General features: G+C 33.8%; 1 pseudogene; it reads left to right on the top strand.

Annotated features, from left to right (window-relative positions):
• Positions 1–25,456, top strand: part of LOC123825131 — a 62,488-nt pseudogene extending 37,032 nt beyond the window's left edge.
• The last annotated feature ends 765 nt before the right edge of the window (positions 25,457–26,221 follow it).

Here is a 26,221-nt window from a genome sequence, read left to right as displayed (position 1 = left end):
GCTTTGCTGGGTAGAGCAATATTGGCTTTAGGCCAAAGATAATCATGAATATTCCTTACCAATCCCTTCTAGCCTGCAAAGTTTCTTTTGAGAAATCAGCTGACAGTCTTATGGAAACTTCCTTGCAGGTAGCTAACTGATTTTTTCTTGCTGATTTTAAGGTTCTCTCTTTACCTTTAACCTTTGATTATGATGTGTCTTGGAGTGGGCCTTTCGAATTCATCTTATTTGGGACTCTCTGTGCTTCCTGGACTTCCATGTCTATCTCCTTCCCAAATTAGGGAACCTATTTTTCATTATTTTCTCAAACAGTTTTATAATTATTTGCTGTTTCTCTTCTCCTTATGGAATTCCTATATGCAAATGTTGGAATGTTTGAAGTTATCCCAGAGGCTGCTTACACTATGCTTACTTTTTCAGATTCTTGTTTTTTCTTGCTGTTCTGATTGGTCGATTTTTGTTTCCTTATGTTCCAATCATTGATTTGATTCTCAGCTTCATCCACTCTACTGTTATTTTCCTGTAAGTTGTTCTTTATTTCAATTAGTATATTTTGTTTCTGACTAGATCTTTTTTTATGCTGTTGAGGTCTGCACTCACTTCCTTGAGCATCCTTATAACCTGTATGTTGAATTCTGCATCTGATAGATTGTTTATCACCATTTTATTTAGCTCTTTTGCTGGAGTTTTGAGCTGTTTTTTCATTTGGGCTATAATTCTTTGTCTTCACATTTTAGCAGCCTCCCTGTGTTGTTTTTATATATTAAGTGGAGCTGCTATGATTCCCTGATCTGGGAACTGCTTGATCCGATGACCTAATGTAGTAGGTACCCTGTAGGGTCCAATGGCCCAGGTTCCCCTATCACCCAAGCTGGGTTCTTGAGGTGTACTCTCTGTGTGGGCTGAGTATTCCCTTCTCTTGTAGTTGAGCCTTAATTATTGTTGGAAAGTAAAAGGGAAGCACTTACCCAGGCCAGTCAGCTTCAAGGACTTGTTGTGTCTGCTGACCACCAACCTCCGCCCTCCTTGGAGGATCAGCTGTGCAGGGGAAGGGTGGTGGTGCTCTGACATAGTCTATAGCTGTCCATTGGGTGTATAGGCTCTGGGGTTTCCCAGGAGGTGTAGGCCAAAGTTAGCCCTCACCTGTATTCTGCCTGAGGCCACTCTGTATGAAGCAATCTGATATGGCTGCTACTTGTGCTGGGCATGGAGATTCCCAGGTGTGAAATTAGCAAGCTGTGAAAGCAAGCTGTGAAATTAGGTTGGCTGCTGCTAGTGCTGGGTCTGGGGCTACTTAGCAAGAGGTACAGGGGTTGGGGCCTCACTGAAGCTGGCTGTTGCTTATTTGATAGCATTTAGGAAGTTGTAAAGCATGAGCCAGACCAGACATTCATATGGAAAAGTCACTGTGAACAGCTTGGTTCAGCCTGTAAGTTAGATGGGATGGAGCCTGAGGGCATCTCTAGGGTGGGGCAAACAATGTTAGCCAGATTGAAGGAGTCTCAAATATGGCACCTGCCTGCTGACTCTGTGGCTCTGTGGGAGGCAAGTTCAAAAAGGGACAATGGCCACTGCCTACTTTTCTCTCTGGGAGAAAGCTATCTCCAAGTTCTTGCCCTGATGCTAGGTACTTCAGTTCTTCCCTGTATGCCACTGGTGTCTTTCAAGCTGCTACCCCAGTGCTGGAGCTCAGAAAGAGTAAGAGTAAGTTAATATACTGGTTCTTTAAGAAGAACAGCTTGGGACTCCAGAACTTTCTTCCACTGACTCAATTACAGCTGATTTTTGCAGTCAGAAATTATGAGGACTTATCCTTCTGACACTGGAATCCTAGGCTGTGGAGCTGGGAATCCTCCTTCTTGAGATATCCCTCATGAGTTTTTACCTACCACACATGGATGTGAGACCAGCCGATTCTGCATCTCCATCCCTCCTACCTCCTACCTATGGATGTGGTTTCTTTAATTCTGTAGTTGTCAGACTTCCATTCAACTCAATTTTCAACTCAATTTGTGATGGTTGTTCTGTAGTTCAGTTCTAATTTTTATGTGGTTGTTCAAGGAGGTGAACTGTGTTTACCTATGCTGCCATCTTGACCAGATGTCTCTTATTAACTTATTTTTATGTACTATGAATTGATTATTAATTTTTCTATTTCAGTATTCCTCTACTTTCCTTATCCTCCCCTCCTAGATAGAAAGAGAAAAAGAAAGAAAGAAAGAAAGAAAGAAAGAAAGAAAGAAAGAAAGAAAGAAAGAAAGAAAGGCAGTATATTTCTCAAGAGATTATGCCCTTTTTCATCCTGCTCTAGAGCCTACCAAATTTGACAGTGAAATGAGGGTTGTAATGATAAAGGTTGTAATTGGAATGGGAACATATCCTAAATCAGGTCATGTGGAACTCTGAGAGAGGACTTCTTATGGAGCTCCACATTTGCTCTTTCTCTCCCTTTCTCTGTCTCTCTCTCTCCCCCTCTGCATTTGATTGTGAAATTAAAAAAAAAACATAAGAAGCACTGGATGGTGTAGCTCAGTGGATTGACCACAGGCTGCGAACAAAAGTGTCGCAGGTTTGATTCCCAGTCAAGGTACATGCCTGGGTTGCAGCCCATGACCCCCAGCAACCACACATTGATGTTTCTCTCTCTCTCTCTATCTCCCTCCCTTCCCTCTCTAAAAATAAATCAATAAAATCTTTAAAAAAACGTAAGAAATATGCATGCTCTTTCTATATATAGGCATATCTCTGAATAAATGTGTTTATGAAGAATTATACTGTGAACAATACTGTGCACAAGTAATAAATTAAACAATTAATGGCACTGAAGAGGCCTCCTGTTTCCCTGTGATCAAATTTGCTCATCCTGCCCTGGCCAGTGTGTATGTATAACCTAAAGGAGCTTGGGCTGCCTGCCATGTTGAAAGCCATATTCCAGAGGCAGATAGGATGTAAAGGAAATTGGTTTATTTTCAGATGCCAGCAGACTGTAAGATAAGGGGCTCACATCTCAAAGCTCATCCCCACCTCTCAGTGGAGGGAGAGGAGAACAGAATGAAGAGATCAAGGGTGGGGTTGAAAAAGTTCTCTACATGCAGGCTAGCACAGTCCATTCTGACAAGGCAAGTGATGATCTGGTGTGCACCATCCTAGTTTAGTTATCTTATATTCATGTCATTCTGACTTTACATGAGCCTGGATCCACAGTTGAAGGTCAGCAGGTCTTTCTGAGCTGGGATTCCTGAAAGCCAGAGATGTAGCTTTTGAAGTTAGTTCCTAGGATTCTTATACAAGCATGTTGTTCATCTATAAGCCAATTAGTCAGAGTCAGGACTTAATGAAAAAAAAGTCAAAAGAATGATAGGGTGGCTTACAATTTTCTACAGTTACAATTTTTACTGCTACAATTCAATTGGTTGGAGCATCATCCTGTACAACAAAAGTTTGCAGGTTTAATTCCCACTCAGAGCACATGACTAGGTTGTGAGTTCAATCCTAGGTTGGGGTGCTTATGGGAGGCAATCAGTCAATGTTTCTCTCTCACATCAGTGTTTGTTTCTCTCTCTGTTTTTCTCTCTCTCAAATCAATAAATGCACTTTAAAGGTTTTATTTATTTATTTTTAGAGAGAGGGGAAGGGAGGGAGAAAGAGAGGGAGAGAAACATCAATGTGTGTTTGCCTCTCACATGGCCCCCACTGGGGACCTGGCCCCACAACCCAGGCAAGTGCCCTGATTGGAAATTGAATGGGCGAGCCTTTGGTTTGCAGCCCATGTTCAGTCCACTGAGCTATACCAGGAAGGATGAATGAATATATTTTTTTAAAATTAGCACATCTTGACTTTTGTGAAAATAATTTTCTTGATTTTCCTTGTAATTTTATTAGCTATATGTGCATTCCTAAGTAATATAATTTATTTTTTCTTGTTTTATATGTTATATAAATAAAATTAATATTTAATATGTGCATGACTTAAATTTTTAGTTTAGTTATAATTTATATATTCAATTTTTTTATCCTAAAATAGTTTTTTCATACTATTTTTCTCGAGATGTATTAGAATTCTGTAATTTATTTAAAATCAATAGAAAATATTAGCTTATTGTGTTTAGAATGATTTACATGTTCTATCTATGTTTGTTTTTAATAGTTCAAAAATAATTTATGCATCAAATATTACAGAGAATATTTCAAAAACATTTTCTTTTTTTGTTGATGTTGATTATTTTACATTTACATTTGATGTGGATCAACTTTTATTTCATGTATTACCTATTTGTTCTCCTAGTCATATGAAGTTCTAAATACTCATTTGTCAAATATTTTCATGCAGTCTATATCTGTGATGTTTACATTTTCATTCTTATTCTGACATAATGTGGGTGAAATCTCTTCTTTTTAAACTCTGATTAAATTATTGATTTTTAGCCTGACTTAATATTTTATATTTTATTATTTAGTTTATTGTTTCTATTTTGTCGATAAAAACTGAAATGTTTCTATTTTGTCAATAGCAATCTATTTTAAAGTTATTGATAATAATATTTAATAAGTAAAGCATGTAAGCTTTGGTTAACTTGTGGAGAAAACTGTGATGACGTTCCACAGTATCAATAATATTATTTTCAAAGCTGTTCATTTGTCTTTATTCTGTAATTGCACTCTTGATGTTTATTTTAGCAATAACATTATTTGGGAAATATTCTAAAGTTTCTATATGGTTGAAATGATTTATTCATTTATTTTGAATTTTTTGATCACCTTGCGATAACAAAATGTATTTTTTCCTTTTTTAAATGTATTGCTCTATATTTCTAGATCAGTTAAATCTTCCTGTATAGTTTTATTTAATGTTTTCTGAATTTCTGTTGTTGGAAGCAAAAAGACAATATTTAAACACTGTTTAAGATTTATATTATTTTATAGCAGGACTTTCTTATTTTAGTGGAGTAATACTGCTGGCCAATATTCTTAATATATTTGCCTAAATCATTAAGCTTTTGTGGCTCTGAAGAATACAATTCAAAAACTTACAATATCATATTAAAATGTATCTGTTTAAAAATATAATTTTGATATGAAAATCATTCTAAACCATTCTTATCAAATAATCTTTTCTTTTTCACAATGTTGAAGTCTTGAAACAAAAAGGAAAATTCACATACACATAGGTTCAGATTGGCTCTGCATATTATCTTATTACCAAAATTACCTCTTTCAGGGTATTTTTATTAAAAACATCAAGCTTCAGGGGAAAGTTAACTTTTAACACAGTTTTAAGATAAGTAAAAATAAGACTCAATCTTATTACATAGAGTTCTACTTAAAACACCTTTCACACATTTTGAATGGTGTAAGTTTCTAAGCTGTACATGGTGACTTTTCTCCCTTCTGTTATTCCAACAGGTTATTTTAATACTTATAACATTCTCACAGCCTTCTCGTATTCTGTGCTTACTGTCCTCTGAAACCACTCCAACTTCAGATAGTTATAAAAAGTCAATGCCAAAAGGGTTGACTCCATGCTGGGAAGATTTAATAAATCATGGAATTTTTAGTATGTGGGTAATTTAGAATATACTGTATTTTTAGGACTATAAGCACACTGAACCATAAGATGCACCTAGGTTTTAGAGGAAGAAAATAGGAAAAAAATTTTGAAGCAAAAAATGTGGTAAAATATTTAATAATCTGCGGCCCCACTCCACTGCTGCACCCCAACAGTGAGTCAGGTAAGCTACATTTGAACTATAAGACACACCCCCTTTTCCTCCCAAATTTGGGAGGTACATCTAATAGTTCAAGAAATACAGTATTTTTGTTTTAATTCCACTTTTTTTTTACTTTAAATGTTTTTCATGACCAATTCAGGAATAAACAAAATTTCATTTACTCTCTTTAGGTCAGTCAATTAGTATATTTTTTATTTCTTCCTAATTTTTGTGTTTCTTCCTCATATAGGAAAATAGATCATATAATATTTTAGAGGTAATCATTTTATATTGCATATATTTTATTTAAAATATTATATTATTCAATATACCATATTTTTAAATGCACAGTATATATCTATAATTATTTCTTTTGAGTACTTGACCACAGTCTTTCTAATGAATAAAATTCCTGTGTACTCATTTTAAAAATGTATCTATCTGTTCTTCCAAGTGTTTTGTATATCTTATCTTAAAATTAAAGTTGAGATTAAGGAATACACCAGATATATGATGTTCCACAAATCACATGATTTATTAACTACATTAGCCTTCAGCAGTTTATTCTGTATTTTGGTGAAAGCCAGTCAGTTTTGGCTTTTATGCTTTTTGGTACATGATATAATTTTTCAATCATAACTTTAAAAGGAAATAATTCCTTTGATAATTCTCTCAGAGTTGCTATAATCCTCCTAAACTATGTTGTTTACTATATGTGCCTGGGGTTTCTAATTCCAGCTTTGCCAATCACCTTGCATTATAAAACAGGAACAATTATGCCACCTTGGAAAATTTGCTTTGCAGTGCCAAAATAATCGACCTACCATATATTTTCTGGTCTTTTTAATTACTTCTAGAGTTGCAACTGCAACTCAATTCTACCAATTCACATAATTAAAGAATAACTAAGAAGTAAAATCATGACTACATCTGTTGTTTAGTATCGCTGCATATGTAACTAATTGCAACAAATTTTGTGTCCTAAAATAACACACACACTTATCATCTCACAGTTTCTGAATCAGAAGTGTTAACATAGTGCAAGTGGATCTTCTGATCTGTGTTGCACAAGGTTTCAGTCAAGGTATTGGCCAGGTTGCATTTTCACCTATAGGCTAGCCTGGGGAAGAATATACTTCTAAGCCTCTTGTTCATTGGGAAAAGTAATTCCTTTGCTTGAGTGACTAAGGACTCTAGCTTTTTGCTGGCTTTTGGCTAAAGGCCACCTGTCAGGTCCTAGAGGCCACTCAGAATTCTATGACCCCATTCATTTTCTTGTCACAAGGACTTCTTCAAGATAGCTGCTTTCGTCATTAAACTGATAATGGTAATCTTTTCACCGTAGTCTGCTAAGATGAAGTCTTACATGTTACAGCATAATCAAAAGAATGGCATCCTTATATTTTCATAGAAGTGCCAAATTCTGTTGGCTAGAAGCAATTTTCAAGGTATCAAAAACTAAAATTTGCTTATGGTGTTTAACATAATTATTGCTTATTTTAAATATAACTAATATGGTTATTTCCTGTTATAATTTAATATTTCCTAAATTATAACAATATATTGATACACACACACACCTTTGCAACCCCACTCCCCAAAAATATTTATGATAGAAAAGTCCAGTTTGAGGCAAATTTCCCTTTAAATATTTCTTTTACAACTCTCAGTGGTAAAATTTTCACATGTTTCAGCTACCAACACAGTTACTGAAAAAGTTGGGTAAAACATTTATGCTTAATAGGCTGTAGATGGAACGTTGGTCTTACAGCCTCTGAGGGAAGGAATAATGGGGTTCATGTAATTTAATTGGTTCTAAAGTTGATATCAGAATGCATAATTCACTATTCTTAAAAATGCTATGTGAATTTGAGTTTTGAAAGAAACTTATTTTATGGTTTAAAATTTTATCTTCTGAACGCCATAGTCTTAGATTCTGCTTCCTACCATTGGAAAGAATATACATATATATTCATTCATTTATATACATATATAGTTTATGCTTTTAATACAGAAAAAATTGATAATGGATTATCAAATTTTGTCAAAAAAATAAATGTCATTTAAGTATAAAAGAACCAAAATTCAATAAATTTGTTACATGAATATTTGAGATTTAACATATTTGACAAAACTCTAAGCAGAAACTACAACATTTAAAAGTTTTCTTTATGAAGCAAAATGCATGTAATAAAGTTAGCTGGAAATTTTAAGCATTAACATAATCAAATATCTTTTAATAATTCTGGCACAGGAATCAGCAATAATAGAACTTTATACCTTTCATTTTACTAAGATTTTTCAAAAGAAATACAGTAGCTATCGATGAAGTTCATCTTTCTTGTATGGCTGTTAAAAATATTATCCCTCCCAAAATAACTATGATTTTTAGTAATTATCACTTGAAATATAACAAGAGTAAATTTAAAAATATAAAATATCTCAAATATTTCTATACAAATTAATTTAAATTTTATAACATCACATATGTAATTTTAAAGACTACCATTAAGTTCTTTATATTTCACTAGATTTCAACAACTCACCATGTAGGAAGAAAATAGAGACCAAAAATTCTGACGCTTGGATAACAGTGGAATAAATGGAACATTTAAAGGAAGATTTGGGTTGTAGCAATAATTAAGACTGGTTAGAAACCAAAACATTGTTATGATTTTGTAAAATAATAGACATTTTTCAGAGTTTAAGTAGAATTTCTTTTATAGAAAAAGAATTGGACCTAAAGAATATTTATTATCATTTCATTTATAATGACCAGAAAGTCCTTAAAATTCTGCTAAGCTTGACCAAACTTTAGACTGGCTTCTTTCTGACTCAAGGCTCTTGATCTCTCTTTTTTTCTTTCCTATATCCTTTGTATACTAAACTTGCAATTGCAAATTTTTTCTGTTCCCTTATAAGATTAAACTTTTTAAAAAACTTCTTGCCTGTGTTACAACCTGGGACTCTTTTTCAAAGACTCCAGGGCCATCCCTTGAAATGTAATTACCAAGGGAGATAGAAGTGCCCTCTCAGTTTCCATGGGAGGGTGGAAGTCTAACTTCCTGGGGTCCTTGCTCCTAGCTGTAAAACTACCTTCTCCTTCAGGACATAATTTTATACTTATCATGAAGATTAAGAGAAAGATTATAATTCCCTTGGATAAAGACAATCACCAAACACAGACTGCCTATGATCCCTCCATCCCAGCTCTTAAAGCTCTCTTGCCATTTATTTCAGTGGACCTGATTTTCCACACTCCATCTATGCTCTCTTCTTTCTACAATAAAATTAACTTCTGCTACTCATTCTGTGTGGTGTGATGTTTTCTTTAAAAGTAAGTTTAGCTAATTAAGTGCCAAATATGTTCTGTTATACACAGTTTTTAACTGAAAGATATCTATAGCTTGGTGTTTTGAATGCAAGTTATGTCCTCTCAATGCAGAAATTAAAAGTGTGAATATAATGCTAAAATGGTACCAACATTTTTGGCTAAATCCTTTGTTTAAATGAAAGTGGAGAAGAGATATACAAAGGAAGATTAAGTTGATTTTTAAACAAAGACAATAACTATGATCACTAATGTTTTTCTAATTTATACTTGTCTATTTAGCAAATAACTATACATACAAAGATATAAATTTAAAATCTTTGCACACATGAATTTGCTTTTCATTTAATATACAGCCATACATAATAGGACAGTTAGTGATAATTTAAAACAGAAAAGTGAATAATGCAGGTCACAACATTTTACAATTTCAACATATGTTGTCAGAATTTGGAAAAATACTTGTGAAAAATGTGAAAGTCACCTTAGTCTTGAACTATGAGAAGAAATTAGAAAAGTAGGAAAAAAGGGAATGTATATTCAAGAAGAATACAAATTAATTTAAGAAATTTTCAAACAAGTCTGACCATAGTGTATTTTCCGAACTACCTAGAAGGAGGAAAGGGAATGAGAACAGTTCTGGCAGGCTTTTAAAAAGTGTTCTTGTTACTTATAGCAGAATATGATTCAGTAGACTTGAGGTACCTATAGAAGTAGGGCAAGTGTCTTGAGTCCTGGACTCCTGGACTTGGATGTGTAACATGGTGGAGTGCCCAACTGGGAGAGGCTCAAGTGGTAGGCCAGGGCAGATTTAAATGATACATTTGGATATAATGCAAGGAAATCAATTTCAATAAAATGTAAATCAAATCATTTAATTTCTTACATGCAAATTTGTATAGTAATCACAAATATTTAATCTCAGTGTCTTAATCTCCTGTCTTAAATAAACACCTTACCAGGATGTGTTTATAAATCAGAGGAATGGCAATTTTTACATCTAGAGAGATTCACACAGTTTTAAATGCAAGTACATAGACACTATTATTTGATAATTTATATAAACCTATATTATTCAATTTAAAATATAGCTAATAGTTCATTTAAGTGGACTTCTTCACATGTCCACTATGGTTAGTAATCTCTGCACAGGTCAATGAGTGATGAAGATTCAAAATAATGCCAGTAATTCAGAGTAAAACTCACATTAATTCTTAGGCAAACTTCACATTTCCAGTGCTTACCCAAACTGCTGCAATGCCTCTAGAATCTATAGTTTATGAATAGAACTCTTCTGCAAATTCATCCCCATCTCAGCCCATTTCTTGTTTTTCTTCATTGTTTTCATTTATTATTTTTTCTCATAACATTTTGTCATTTCTTGACATTATAGAAGTGAGTATTATAGACATCTATATTTAGTCTTCACTTTTCATCCAATTTCATTGCCTTTTTTCAGATAAAGGGCAATTGCAAAGAGATACAGTACATTAAATGAATAAAATAATTGTGAAAGAAATATCTGTTATACTTGTTTAGCAAGCTAATTATTCATTTTATTTTTGACAATTACTTCCAAAGAATTTCTTTAATAAATAGTTTATGTGTACAACACAACAGAGAACAGAAAACATTACTGTAAATGTTTTAATACAAATATAAAAGAATGCCACAGATTTTAAAATATGAACTAATTTTGGGAACACAAAAATAGTTTCTTTAGAAAGTTTGGTTAATCTCTTGTGCTAAATCACTTTTGAAGGCAGAGCTTTCTCTAACGTCTTTCCTGTTATTTTCATGCTGCAAAGTATTTTTAAAGAGCATATTTAAATGATGAGATTTTTATCCTGGCCTTGCCAGTGGAGAGGGAAGAGGATTCCTTCTCCTCATCTTTGGTATACAATATATTTGGGGGCTGTCAAAATCTGCATCTTAATCAGGTGTCACCCCTAGGAAAATGTTTTAGGAATTTATCTTGTGAGTCTCTTCTAATGGAGGGAATATTATATTTTTTATGTCTTTTGCCTGAAGGTCTGACGGGGATGGTTTTCTTAGAAGTTCTCTGTTATATTTAGTATAATAAAATGGGTACAGAAAAAACAAGCAAACAACAAAAACAAACATTAAAAGAATTTCCTCATTAGATCTCACTTAATCTCCCCTGTGATGATACAAACAGTGTTTTTTTCCACTTCCTTCTCTTTCAATGTTTCATTTTCTGAAATATATGCCATAGGAGCTACTCATTTTGCAGTTTGTGGTGTGGGGGAGTAGGTGACAATGAAATTATCTTTAAGCCCTGCTATTTGGATGAATGAATCTATCAACTTTGATTAATGATATTTCCTCCACATTTCAGGAAATACTTGATTGTTACTTCATTTCTCTAATGTAGTCACTTAGTGTTACTTTGTGTGATTTCAAGGGAGAGACAGCAAAAGGTGAAGGAAGAGTAAACTGTAGATATTTAATTTATATTTTAACTTTACAAAAATATTGTGTTTTATTTCTTACTTAATGGCAATGATGAGTCTTTTAAAATAACAAATTGGATAGGAAAAAACTGTTTAAGAATATGTGATTCCCCATTGATGCTAATGCAAAATGTTAAAAATATTCTACTCTTAAGATATATTGAATTTAAACAAAACAGTATAGTTCAATGGTACAGCACATTACAGTAAAATCAGGTATTATATAGCTTGAACTTTTTAACTACAAGTTCCCTAGGATGATCCATCATCATCCAAAAAAGTTAAAATGGAAACTATGCATATCATTTTCCTGAATGTATCTCTACTTTAAATAAAATTGAGGTTCTTTTACTAAAAAGCATATTGAGACTACTTAAATATGTTTAAAATAAAACTATATTCTTTACCAAAATCTGCCCTTTTAGTAACATAAATATCTATGCTCACTCTCCTTGTTCAACCAGTCTTTAATCAAGGCAAGCCTCATGCAGTTTCTGCATCCAGTTCTGTACCTGGTTGTGCAAGCCTTTCTATCAGCAGCTCTTTTGAGGTTCTGGCACCTATAAATGTGCTGGAAGGAACTACTCTGCTCTCTAAGGGCCTTGGTTCTGCTCTCTGAGCCCCTTTTCTTTGTTAATATCCAAATGCAGTGGGCTATAGAGAATATATTCTCCTGGGAACTATGGGATTTCTCAACTTTCTTCTTTTGGAACACTTTTAGAGGAATATGAAGTACATTCAGTTTTAATCTGTATTTCAGTATGAAAACTTCTCGCCCTTTCCATGAGAAGAATGGGAATCAGTTTATTCAATATATTGAATGTAACAAATCCTCTTTCTAAAACAGCCTGTCTCAATTGTTTGCTCCTTGAGACTCCCGATGTAGTTTATTAGTGTACGGTAAATTGTGTGTCTAAGGATCTTGCTGGGTTTGCATACGTGTGTACATAAAATATACTCATGTATGCATATTCTGTTGTTTATATACATTTGTATATATGTGTATAGGGATATATCAACTGGTATCTATAGAAATTAAGACTGGGTAATTTAAAATTTTTATCTTAATGTTTAACTCCTTTTATATTCAATTAACATAATTTAAATTAATATAATTTAAAAATAACAACTAAAATTTTGTGTACTCTAATAAACTTTCCAAAATATATCTATATTATAATTTATTTTGAACTGAAAATACCATGACAACCTGCTTACCCAGTTTTATGAGAGTTAAAGAAAGAACCATTTCTTTATCTATAATTTACAACATTTCATTTTAGAGATCATATCAATCCTTTCTAATATTTTTTCTTCTGATGTTTTCACATTTTTGCTAAATGCAATACTAACATTTAATAGATTATAAATATGAAAAATAAGTGAAATGAAAATAAAAATATGTTGGCAGTTATGAATCAGAGAAGAAAAGTAAAATATTCATGAAACAATGAAAATACTTATGATTAAGCTACTCACTCTTTATACATATTATAAATCCCTTGAAAGTTTGGGAGTGATTCCATTCAGAATCTTTTTTGCTTTGCTTTGAGTACTGATGAAGTCATTTGACTTAAGGGAAAACATCCAGCTAAGTTTTACCAAAAAAATGGTATTTAAATAGTTTAAATGATTTAAGGCTCTAGTAATCCAGTTGTGTGTAAAGCAGGCAAGTTAAAGGCATCTGCAGAAATAAAATTCAACATACTTTTTAAGAAGGTAATTTTATTGTACAAAACTACTTACAAAATAGTTTATACTTTCAAGCATTTAAAGCTCTTACTATATATACTTCAAAAGAAAAGATAAAATTTTCCTTAAGCACACATTGTTACACTTCAGTGCATTTCAGCTCATTTATAGTTTCAGCATTTTTGGTTCGGCACATCTATAGGTTCAGCATTTTTGTTAGCCCCAAATGTCTCTTTTCCCCTTTATACATTCTTGCTCACCTTATTACTTAAGTTCATGAATAAGATAGGAAAAAAAGAAATCATTCTCATAAAAGTATTTCTTATGGAGTTCCTGGAGGGAAAAATGAGTAATTTTCCTTGGTCAATTTTTTATGTCTAAAATTCTAGACACTATATGAACCAAAGAATGTTTGCCATCAGATTTAGCTACTCTATAGTTTAGAAGTATTTAGTTGTCATTTATTCAATTGGGTAAGCATGTGCTCATTGTTTGATAAACTTTGATAAAGCATTATGTTTTCTGTAATTTCTTCCGTTTAAGTGCATTGAAGGTAGCATAAAAAGATATGTGAAATTTACAACTAATAGTGTGCAAAATTTCAGAATGTAGGGATGTCTAAGTCCATAAACAGGAATAGAGTGGAAGAGACATATTGATTGGTGTTATATTTTTACTTTCATGCATTTATCACAGTCATACTTGTGAAATATCACTATATAAAACTGAAATATATTTTTCAACAAATATAGGTTAAGACATTTTAAATAACAACACATTGTGTGAGTTTAATTGGCAGAATTATTTTATTCCCTAGTAATATATAACATAATGGATATAATGACAAGTGTTTTGAAATAGATGAACTATAGCGCATCTTGGACTTACTAACTACATTGACTAGATACTCAATATATGTGCTTATTTTTTATCTTTTTGATGTATTGCTTATTTTAGAATCCTTCAGAAGTTGTTTTATTTATCTTTTTTATATAAAATGTATTTTCCATTTATAGAAAGCAACTTTAGTAATATGTCTATTCATTTATATGATAATTGGATTCATCAAATTCTTTCCCCAATTATTGTTCTCTAATAATTAGTTGTATTTTGAAAATGACATCAATATTGCCACTCTTGCTCCCTATTTTCTTGCATTTGCCTGAATATCTATTATCTTACACGTTTTTGACATCTAGTGCTATATTTTAAGAGATTTTCCTGTATATGAGGCATAGAAAAGCTTATTTTGTATCAACATTGAAATTGGTTTGGTAAGATTAATTTACGTTAGTATACACACATAAATATGCATATAACACATGTATACATACATGACTTACCTCTTTTATATTAGTTCATTTTAGAAATTAATGTTTACTCTGTTGTATTTTCTTCTACTTTTTGTTTATTTTTTATTATTATGTTTTAATCCTCACCTGAGTGATGCAGATCCCAGCTCGTGGGGTCCGCGTCATTATGGATGAAATGAGACATTCACACAGACTACTGAATCTGGTGGAGGAAGAGGGACAGCATGGCTTTTCTCTCAAGGGGAGCAAAAGCCTCAACCTCCGCTATGATAGGCCTTTATTGGGTTTCTCCCCCCTTTACAAGATGGTCCTCATTTACTATGCACAGATTCACTTTAGGTGGTTACCTTTTACAGAAAACAAAGGTGCCAATGCTACTAATCACATCACAGAAGAAGGATATTTGCAAATGAAAAGGCAAAAGTAGTTGGACCAGTCATCCTTGGAAAGTTTAGTATGGTTTTTAGGAAGTTGCTTTGCAGTAAATGTCCTTAATTCAGGGTGAGGGAGTTTTTTAGCAAGAGCAAGACTCAAAGGGGCCTAGGCACATTGCAGGCCTGATTCCCTCCATAGGATAACCTATCCATGGGCGTGGATCCTGTGCATCTCTGAGTGGGAGCTGGGCCCACTCCACACAGAACGGTCTACACCTGAGGATATGTTTATTAATTTTATAGGGAGAAGAAGGGACAGAGAGAGAAACATCAATGTAAGAGAGAAACATCAATCAATTGTCCCTTATGCATGCCCTGACTGGGGATCAACACACATCCTAAATATGTGCCCTAATGAGGAATCCAACCTGAAACCATTCTGCGTATGGGACAGCACTCCAACCAACTGAACCACTTCACCAGGGCCACTTTTTGCTGGTTTAATTTTTATTCATCCTCACTTTTCCCCTAGTTAATTGAAAAGGTCCTTTAAGCCTTCCCACTTGTCAAGTGTTTTTTTTTTTGCCTTACATTCCTTATGGCAATAACCAATTAGAAAAATTCCAACATACCTAAATATATCTACTCTATATGCCCTATAACCAGAGCACTCCATTGTCCTGTGCTTCCCCTACCCAGAACATGACATTGTATATATCTTTATTCACTCAGCTGCCAGGGCTAAAAAAAATCCTCTATAATGTTTGTGTTTTTTCCTCAGTCTAACACCCAAATTCCACATTTTTCCAAAATAGTTTGGTAACTTCATTTACAGGCTATTATATTTTCTTTTGCAACCTGACTGTTATTTCAAAGAAACATTTTCAAATAGCAATTCAAGTCTTCCATCCAGGAGAAATATTTACTTTATTACTTACTTTTTTTCCCTCAGAAACAGCACCTGAGCTCTGAAAGTTCTGTATTAGAGATCCCTTTCTTTGTCTTCTTTGTGGATATCCTGTCATTCTTCTGGGTTCAGGAATATCTGGCAGGTCATTTCAGGGAAGATCTCCAATGTCAAGGTGCTACCCTACTCTTGGAAAGGGAGAAATGCTGCCTGAGGGCCCCTTTTCCTGGCAATGGAGTACACGTTTTTACTTTAGGCTTCCTCCTTCTGTTTCTGTCTCAGAACACTAATTTTTCAAGATTTGAAAGGATAAATATGTATAAAAGAGTGTAAACAAATTGAAGATGTCAGTAGACAATAATCTGAAAACAAAATTGCCTTTAATGATGTTTTTAATAGTATTAGGAAAGGCATTTCCCATCTATAACATTTATATTTGGCACTCATGTTGCTCAATGTATAACCAGGCACAGGTATTTGGAGGAAGATTTTTGAATATCCATTTGAAGATTCAACATTGTACCATGAAAATGAATTAATTTCACAGTTAAATATACAGCCAAAACATCAATGCAATGCAAATAGACTTTGATACTTTGTAACAAGTTAAAAAATACCTGTGACTCAGCATAAAATATATGGCCTCTCTGTCATCAGACACGTTATACTTTCCTCCACAACTCAATAATGTATATTTTCTAAACCCTACTTCCCCAATGTTACATGTAATTCAGATAAAAAAAATATGACACTTTAATATATCTATATACTATTATTGAAAATTTTCAGAATTAGCCTTAAAATGTAAATGTATCTGCTTTTATTGATTATAATTGATTGGGTTGTTGCTCCCTCAATGAACTCACTGTGTACTCATATAGTTGTAGAAATGAATTACCAACACTGATACTAATAACTCTGTCATGGAAAATATGCAAGTTTTATCCAAAATTTAATTACTCTATGGGTTATTTTTAAGATTCTATATTGTGAAACTCTACTACAATAAACCAAACTGCTAATGTGTATGCATAAAGATTAGTAAACTTAGCATTTCCACTTTACTTGTTATAGTATTTGAAATGTACATTTCAAGTAATGCAGTGTATATTATGATTATCAAATGCATATATTGAACTCAAATTTAATGTAAAATGTCAACTCTGAATATTACCACAGAAATTTCCTTCTAAATTGATAGCATTAGGAATAAACCCACACAATCAATGTTTCTCTTGAATTTTGAAAAACTAAATGGGATAAAAAACTTATGAAAAGGTAAAAATACTATTTTCCTCTTTAAGTGGAGAATGATATACCTGTTTATGATATGCTATAAAGGTCTAAATTATATGGCTTCTAGAGATGACGGAAAATATGAACTTACATTTTTAAATGTAAATAACATAAAATTAGGAGTATTCATTAAATATATGTTCTAGAAATTCAAAGCTATATTATAACTTTAAGTGTAAGTGTTGGTAATAAGGTGTATGAGGACTTCCAGTTGATATCAAGGCTTTGATTCTGTTATGGTTGATTTTATTCTCAGTAAAGTCAATATTTGTTTCTTGCTCTCACTGTGCACAGAGATAGCAGACAGTGATGAGTCACGTGAATGTCTTCCTGATTTATTTATCTAACCATAATCAGTATAGCTGGTCACTTGTGTTAGATGACCTATTTGCCATCTAAATATTTATGTTCACTTTTCCAAATTATTAAGACATATGGGTAAAACATTGTCTTTTATTCTGAAACAAAATAGCAAGAATATGTTCCCAAAATCGGAGTCTGTGTAAGGTACAAAGGTCAGGGGGTTGAGCTGTAAACTCTGTCCTGTTAGTGCACACAGGGCTCTCCCAGGGCACTGCTGGTTTTCAAGCACTTGCTCTCCAGTCTACTCAGCAATGCTGAAGTCAGAGTCTTGACAAGCTTTAACCAGATTTCTCTACCATCTGTATACTCTGAAGATGACATTTTTAACTAAAATAACTTCCTTCCCAATGAATTGGGCTCTGGACATTTGGGAGTTGTTATTCACAGAGAATTGGCCAAAACTTACATCAAATATGTTAGTACAAATTTCTTTTTAAAGTAGAAAATATTTAGAAAAATGTTACTCTTTTAAAGATTTAATTATGTAATAAAAAGTTATAACTGTCTTTTAATTAGATTTCATTAAGTACCCCCAATATGAAATTAATTATAGTAGCCATTGTATAGATTTGGGCAGGTAGTTTAACTACTAATTGTGAACTCCAAGGTTGTTGTGAAAATGGACATGTGAAATATCCAACAGAGACCTGGCTATGGATCTCAGCTGAAGCATGGAGAGGACAAGGATCTACCAATGAAAGTATTCCTCCTGAGGGGTTAAACAGCCGTGCTATTGAGAGCAAACTGGGGGTGGGGGTGAATATACAGCCCCACTGTGGGAGCTTCCATCTATACTGTTAACCCCCAACACCAGTAAGGCATAAGAACTGAATAAAAAAAGAGAAACAATGGATTATTGCTGAAGTTAAGGAAATGAGATATTATGGGTTGTGATTCAAAGACCCTGATATCTTAAACCAGTGAGCAGGAAATCTGAGGTCAATTTATGAGCATGCAGTCATTTTTCCTTTGGGTAAGAGGGAGAGTACCAGCCTGAAACTCTGCTGCCATTACTCTTATTCATGGATCAACAGAAGGATCCAGGAATAACTCATTGTATTTAAACCTAAATAACAATGACATATAAATCAAAGGATCTAAACAACAAAAAATACAAAAATATTTAAAACATTTATCAGAGTATATTAGGTTATTTTTTATTGTTATTCAATTACAGTTGTTGCCATTTTTCCCACATTACTCCCCTAAACTACCCACTCCCTACCTTCAATCCCCCTCCACTGTCTTTGTCCATGGGTTCTTTATACATGTTCCTTGACTTGACCCTTCTCCTTCCTTATCCCATTCTACCCCTCCCACCTTCCCTCTGGTCACCGTTAGTTTGTTATTTATTTCCATGTCTCTGGTTCTATTTTTCTTACTTTTTTGTTTTGTTGATTAGGTTCCACTTATAGGTGAGATCATATGGTATTTGTTTTTCACCACCTGACTAATTTCATTTAGCATAGTGCTCTCCAGATCCATTCATGCTGTCACTAAGGGTATGAGCTCCTTCTTTCTTTCTGCAGCATAGTATTCCATTGTGTAAATGTACCACAGTTTTTTGATCCACTCATTTACTGATGGGTGCTTATGCTGTTTCAAGCACCTAGCTATTATAAATAATGCTGCTAAGACCATTGGGTGATATAGATTCTTTTGAATTGGTGTTTCAGGATTCTTAGGGTATAATCCCAGGAGTGGAATTGCTGGATCAAAAGGCAGTTCCATTTGTAGTTTTTTGAGGAAATTCCATACTGATTTTCACAGTGGCTATACAGTCTGCATTCCCACCACCAGTGTAGCACTTTATCTTAAACAAAAGAAAAGTATACCATGTCCTTGGACAAGAATTTTCAGTGTTATAGAGATTCAAATTCTCCCAAATTATCTGTTTTTAAGTGACAATTAAATGAACACAACAATTTAGCAACTTTTAAGATGCAGAAAACATCAAAGATTTTGAAAACTAAAAATAGTTCACATATCTCATTTTGCAACAACACTAAGAAAAATAGAATTATTAGAACAGTGGAAACAAATAACAAAGTCTATGATTCAAGCCTTTTAGTAAGACCTAGTGGCTAATCTACACATTTTGCTCAATAAGAATAAAAAATTCTACAACATTTTTGAACTTCAGAAGTGGATTTTAATGTTCTCATGCAAAAAATATATTTGCGATTATATTAAAGAACTAAAAGTAGTAAGAGACTAGGTATCAACATATGTAAAACTCACATATACAATTCAATTAAAAGATTGCAGTATTGTTAAATAAATAGTTTAACAAAAAATGAACCTACAGATATATTTAAATTCATATATAATAAAGGCTTTATTTTTATTAGTTGGGGAAAGGTAAATTGTTTTATAAACATTGTTTATAGAACTAGCCTCTCAGAAGAGTGAATTCAGAAGTCATGAGAGAAAAAATGGAAAAAATTACCTGCATATAAATAACAAATTACTATATAGTAAGAAATACCATGGAGGATGTATCAAACATCAAGGGAACTAAAAGAATATTGCAACACATATAACCAAGAGATAAATTTTAAACTTGTAACGGATTCTGTGAATCATTAAGAAAAATAAGCCAAGAGAAAATAGCCAAAGATGGAAGCAGCAAAGGCACAATAAAGAAAATAGAGATGGTCCTTAAACATTTGAAAATCATCTTAGTCTCTTTCAAAACAACATAAATGTTAGTAAAAAGGCAATTAGCAACCATTTCCCCATGTATGGGACTGGAAGAGACAAAAGAGTTCATGATATTTTTGCTGTGAGGCTGTGTATAGGTAGAGAAGCATTCTCAAACATTGTTGCTGGGGGCAATTTGGCAATGTTTAGCCCAAATTTAAATGTTTACTCTTTCTCTCTGTATGTGGTGTACATATGTATATGAGGGTCAGATGACACCCACTGCAGACTTAAGTGTTTGTATCATGGCTGGGAACTCTTAACTAATGGCAGCTGTTGCCTTTTTATGGTTCTGGGGGCCCATGGGACAGGGAGAGGGAGGAAAAATATTAAATAAAATGGAAAAAAGTGAATTAGCCACTGCCCCTGATAAGGAGACCTTTTGAGAAAATGTGGATAAAATTTCCAAAGTTCAAACTTAAGAGAAACTAAGGAACTCATAAGTGTATTCAATTGAGCCTGCTTTTTGGATTATCTGGTTTTCAAAAATTCAAATAAGTTAAAAGTAATCTGTCCTTAGTTTTCAGCCTTTTCTAAAGAATAAAAACAATACCTCATCAGAACACAAGGAAAATGTGGTTGCCAGTCATCTTTTCCAACAAATGTGTTCTTTTCCTAGTACATTGATAGACATTTACGAGATGTTGAACCATCAAGCAATACAAAAAATGTAAACTGTAATTATAAAGCAAGTAACTAAAAGGAAGGGCACAAGATATCTCTTGAAATACTTAAGTAAAATAATGAAACTTTAAACTTATTTTTTATATGCAGAGCAGTTTGAGTTGCTCCTTTTTTCTTAATGCTGATGCAGTAAAGCTGTCACCTTCCACAGTACTACATACAAAAGGGTCAGTGTGGGCCTCCCTGTTCTCACCACCACAGATATGGCATCACCATTCTTTAGGTTATCTGAGTTAAGGTCCTAAAGTCATTATTCTCATTACTGTAATCCTCTTGTTTGAGTATTTCATGAATTTATTAGCCTTTAGGTTTAATGATAAAATGTGACTTTTAGTACTTCGTTTATACTAACAGTTCTTGACTTCAGGACATGTCTTTATCACAGTTATGGAAACTGCATCTTTGCACTTTTTAGCTGATATCATGACTTCTTAACAGGAAAATATAAGAATCATTACTTATATAAGGTAAATATTATGTAAATATAGACCTGACTGTCACAATCCTTCTGACTCCAGCATGTACAACCAAAGTACATATACATTCTTCCAATGACCACTGAATGAATAACAAGCCTATAGCACAGAACTTAATTTTCACTAATTTAGTGTGGCAAGGACTTTCCAGATATCATCTTTTATCTACTTTAAGCCAAATGCGAATCGAAAATCCTTTTTTCCCCTCATCTCCACCTGTAATGTCAAAGTCCTGTTTCATGAATCAATAAAATGTCATTCCCTCTTCAAAGCTATTGAGAAAAAACAATAAATACATGAAAGAAAAACATTACAAATGCCAATTAATATTGCATTTGCCTCTATTGTTGCCATAATAAATTATCAGAAATTTAGGAGCTTAACATAAGATCAATTTATTATTTCATAATCCTATAGCTCTGAAGCCTGGATTGACTGAGACTGCATCCATCTCCGGGTTTCATAAAACTGAGATCAAGTTGTGGACAAGGCTGTATTCCTTTGTGGTATCTCTAATTGTGTATTTGTTTCCAAGCTTATCTTGATTATTGGAAGAATTCCGTGCCCCTGGCTGTAGGACTAAGGTCTATATTTCCATTCTGGCTGTCAGTTGAGAGAGTGTTTAGTTTCTAGATGCCACCATGTTCCTTTTCTTGTGGGCACTTCATCTTCAAAGCCAGCAACTGTGGGCTATCTTTATCTTGCATTAATTCCACCTACTCTCCTCTAGTGCTTCATCTCTCATCTTTTTCAAGCCCAAGATAATTCTTCATATTTTTAAGAGTGCATATGATTATACTGAGCCAACCCTAATAATACAGGATAATGTCCTTGTGTCAAGGCTCATAAACTTAATATTTTCAAGTTTCATTTTGCCAAAAAATGCAACATATTCATAGGTTCCATAGACATCTTTGAGAGACCATTATTTTGACTTCAACAAATATATTCAAGAAAAAATGTTTAAAAAATATAAAGAAATTAAGTAATGTAATGTACAGTAATACACTGGCACCATCAAATATTTCTATGTGTGTTATTCCAACAAGTTGATTTTATGAAACCAGTCCATATTTTAATGGGAAATTTAAAATAGTCTAGTTGAAACTATTTATAACTGTTAAAAATTCCTGTTAATATCATTTCACAACTGTTTATTTTGTTTCCTTTAAATTATATTTATTTGTATTATTTTTAAGACTTTTGACCATCCATCATGCTCTCCCATCCTCTAAGAGTTTCCTTCTAAACCTTACCTATTTTTACCTGGCAACTGATTTCTAGTCTTTGTTTATAAATTTATCTTATTCCTTCTAGCCTTCTTAGCACTGCTGAAGCTAGGTATGTCTTCACTAGATTATTAAAAATATTAATTCTATATTTTAATATTATAGTATTACAAATGTTATCCAAATCACTCAAAAACATCCTTTGAAGCATAGAATTTTTTTCCAATTTTTGGTTTCTATCTTATTTTGATATTTCTATCAAAATATCCAATATCTATTCACAACTCAACCACTCTTGATTGGTGAGTATGAATAGAAAAAAAGAAGGCATGAGTAGCTGAGTCCCTTTTTCTTTCTTCTCTTTAAGTTCATTCTGGAGTCAGTTTGCCTGCAGAGAGGTCCCTTTGCTGTTTGTTGGCTTACCATAAGTTTAGCCCTGTCTCCACAGGCCAGGCCTGAGGATTTCTAGATAGCCTTGTCAGCCTGACTCTGAAATCCAGCAGTTGGAAAGCTATTCTTCTCATTCCCTATTATCTCTAATTAAGTTGATAATTGGTCTTCATTAACCATGTTTTTTGTTTATTTTCAATTTAGCGATGAATGTGGGAAGAAAAGAATGGGACTCTACAAACCACTAAATGCACAAATAATCATTGTGGAGAAGAAACAGAACCATAGATTCTTTTAGTACCTTTTCTGTATTCAAACATTGAAATAGGTATTGTATGTGAATTAAAATGTTGAGTCCTAAAAGTGGCATTGGATGTTAATTACAATATTGTGCATATTTTATTGATGATGATTTAAATTATTCAGGTAATTTGCCAATAGTCACATACTTAAGAAAAAACAGTGATCAAATGGGAAGCCATCTCTGCTGACATACACATGCACAATGCTATTTTATTGCATCTTCTCCAAGAATTTACGTATATTTTTATTTTGAAGTTTTACAGTAAATAGGCACTATTTTATTCATACAAACTCACCCTATTATTTTTAACTCAATATATTTTCAAAATTCAGATTATCGTTAGTCAGTTTTTTTCTTGTAGACATTAGTCAGTTCCCTTTAGGTTTGTGCATTGATCAGTTATGTTAGTTGTAAACAAGAAAAGAAATGTGGACATTTTAAGTGTAAAAATGTAACTTTTGGAGTAGAAATGGGATAATTTGCAGAATCAAAGGCTCTCAATGACAAGAGCGATTCAAGTACTTCCGAGACTTTGTATCTCTTTTATTGTGTTTTAAAATTCTGGGACAGAGCACATGATTGCCCAAGCCTGAGTCATACATTTTATTACCCCTTGACCTATACCAAAGGTGAGCATGTAAAACAAAATCATGTGCACAAACTTGATCAGTGGAGGCCAATTCATAAGAATGGAGACACAAATCCAGATAAATAATCACTTCAAGAAATGCCTGGTTCCACTGGGATGGGTGGCCACACACAAGCCAACAAGCTGAGGACCCAGACAATGCTACCTCCTCTCTGCCCAGGCTCAGTTCCCACTTTCTAACTGTGAAAGGACTGGAAGCCAGCCAGCCAGCCAGTGCCACACAGTTGGAATAAGTCAATGAGCAGGATTTTGCAGTCAGGAAGTGTTTCACAAAGAGCTCCAAAACCTATTTTGAACTCAAAAGTCAACCCTTGAAAAGCAACACTTCCAAGGAGCACCCTGGAGACTCTAATAAGTTCCTCTAGGATGACACCATCTACCTTGCTAGGCCAGCAACTCACCTGTTAGCAGATGTGGGGTCAGTAACAAGGGAATCATAAGCTGCAAGCAGCCCAGTACGTGCAACAGAGAGTGCCTATGAATCAGACACCATCCACAGGCGTTAGTTTGTGCACCAACCATCCCTTGGCCACTCAGGGACCCATGTTAGTCCTTAAGATGCAGACCCACTGCAAATATCCCACCAAGTACCACATCTAGAAAGCCAAACACAGCAGGTAAAGCAGTACCTTTCTACCACTTTGGCAAATAAACATGCCGCCAAGTAAATCCTGAGCCTGCCATGTCCAAACAAATCTGGCGATCATGTCATGCCACCGGTGCCAGGGAGCAGCACACCTAGCAGCCCCATAACCATGTTCACACTTTATTCCAACTGTGAAAAAGAGGGATTTTCTAAGTTTGAAGAACAAAACAAGGTGAGAGTGAATGTCCAACAAGGAATGTACACTCTCAAGCATCATGTATGGAGATGGATGATGTTATCAGTGACATCATTAGACTAGAATCAAGTTATATTGAAGAATTCTGAGCTTGAAGCCTTGCAAATGGAAAATATGTTTCCTGTCTCCAGAAACATGATTGACGTGTATGGCAAACAAGGACTGACACCCCCAAGCCTTACCATCAGCAACTCCTGTCCAGCCAACCTTTCCAACATAAACAGTGATCTCACAGAGTCTGAAGCCAGAACACTGGCTAAAGAGAAGGAAAAAAAAGTCACAACTAGGTTAAATGAAGAAGATTACAAATAAATGGACTTATTAAGAACCAGGTACTTTTATTTCCAAGTCCAATGATCCAGACATGCACTGGAATAAGGGAATCAGGGAAGAGACTGCTCTCCATATTTGGTGAGTGAGATTATCAAGCAAGAACCCTCTCTTAAAAACTGCAGCCAACATCTTCAGCATCTAACTTTTACAACAACCCTAGATCTCACAGGCTGCACAGTCACCTTCAACAACAACTTCAGAACCAGGACCAAGAGCTACTAAGCCTCCTGTCGTCATGATGATGGACTCTAAACTGAAAGACATCCTGGTGGATAATAGTGTTTCTGCTGTGGGTGTAACTGATCTACTTCTTTCATCAATGTCCCCTAGAGCTTCCAAAACAAGCAGCCAAAGGAGCAGCATGGGAGAAGCTGATCATGCTTGTTAGCAAAGCTTCCCTGATCTGCTTTCCCACAAATGCTTCTTTCTTGATTTTTAGATTTAATAATTGCCCTGAAGGGGTTTACTTCTTAATATTTCTTTAATATAAACATTTTTCATGCTTTATCAATAACCCATATTTTATTTTTAGAATTTTGTGAAAAAGACTTATATTTTACAACTACGAATGCCTCCAAAGCATTATACAAGAGATGTACAGTATTTGTTAACTCAGTTCACCCAGATGTTGGCTTTCTGAGCAAGAGGATTTTGTATCACAGAAATTTCTGTCTATTCTTATTCAGGGGGAATATGGTTTGAGATTTTTATGCTATGGCTCTCTTGGAAATTAATTGTAAAGTTTAATTGGAAGAATGTAAAGCAATAAAAAATTGTATAAAAACAAAGAGAGACAGAGAGAGAAAAAAAAATCCATACTAACCATTTTCCATTTTCTAAATATGTTCATTGGTACTGCCTTAAAGATAATACTCTTCTAGCATCACTTAGTCTTTATACTGCAAGCTACTTAAAGTAATACTGTATTCCATAAAAGAACAATTCAACCATTTTCATGAGGATTGTCTGGTTAGAAATCATATTTAATATATTACTCAGGTTCAACTGAATTGGAGGGAGACAGTTCAAGGCTCCAAAACCTGAGGTCTTAGCTGCTCACATGGCTATATAATTTTCATTATCAATGAGTGTGATTCCATTTTCATAAAATATACTTCATTTTCAAATGAAAATTAATGTCCTCACAAAGTAA

Source organism: Phyllostomus hastatus, unplaced genomic scaffold, assembly GCF_019186645.2.
Source record: "Phyllostomus hastatus isolate PE091 unplaced genomic scaffold, TTU_PhHast_1.1 phas_contig_62, whole genome shotgun sequence".
Lineage (NCBI taxonomy): Eukaryota > Metazoa > Chordata > Mammalia > Chiroptera > Phyllostomidae > Phyllostomus > Phyllostomus hastatus.
Note: the sequence above shows the minus strand (reverse complement) of the source record. Positions and strands in the feature narration are given on the sequence as shown.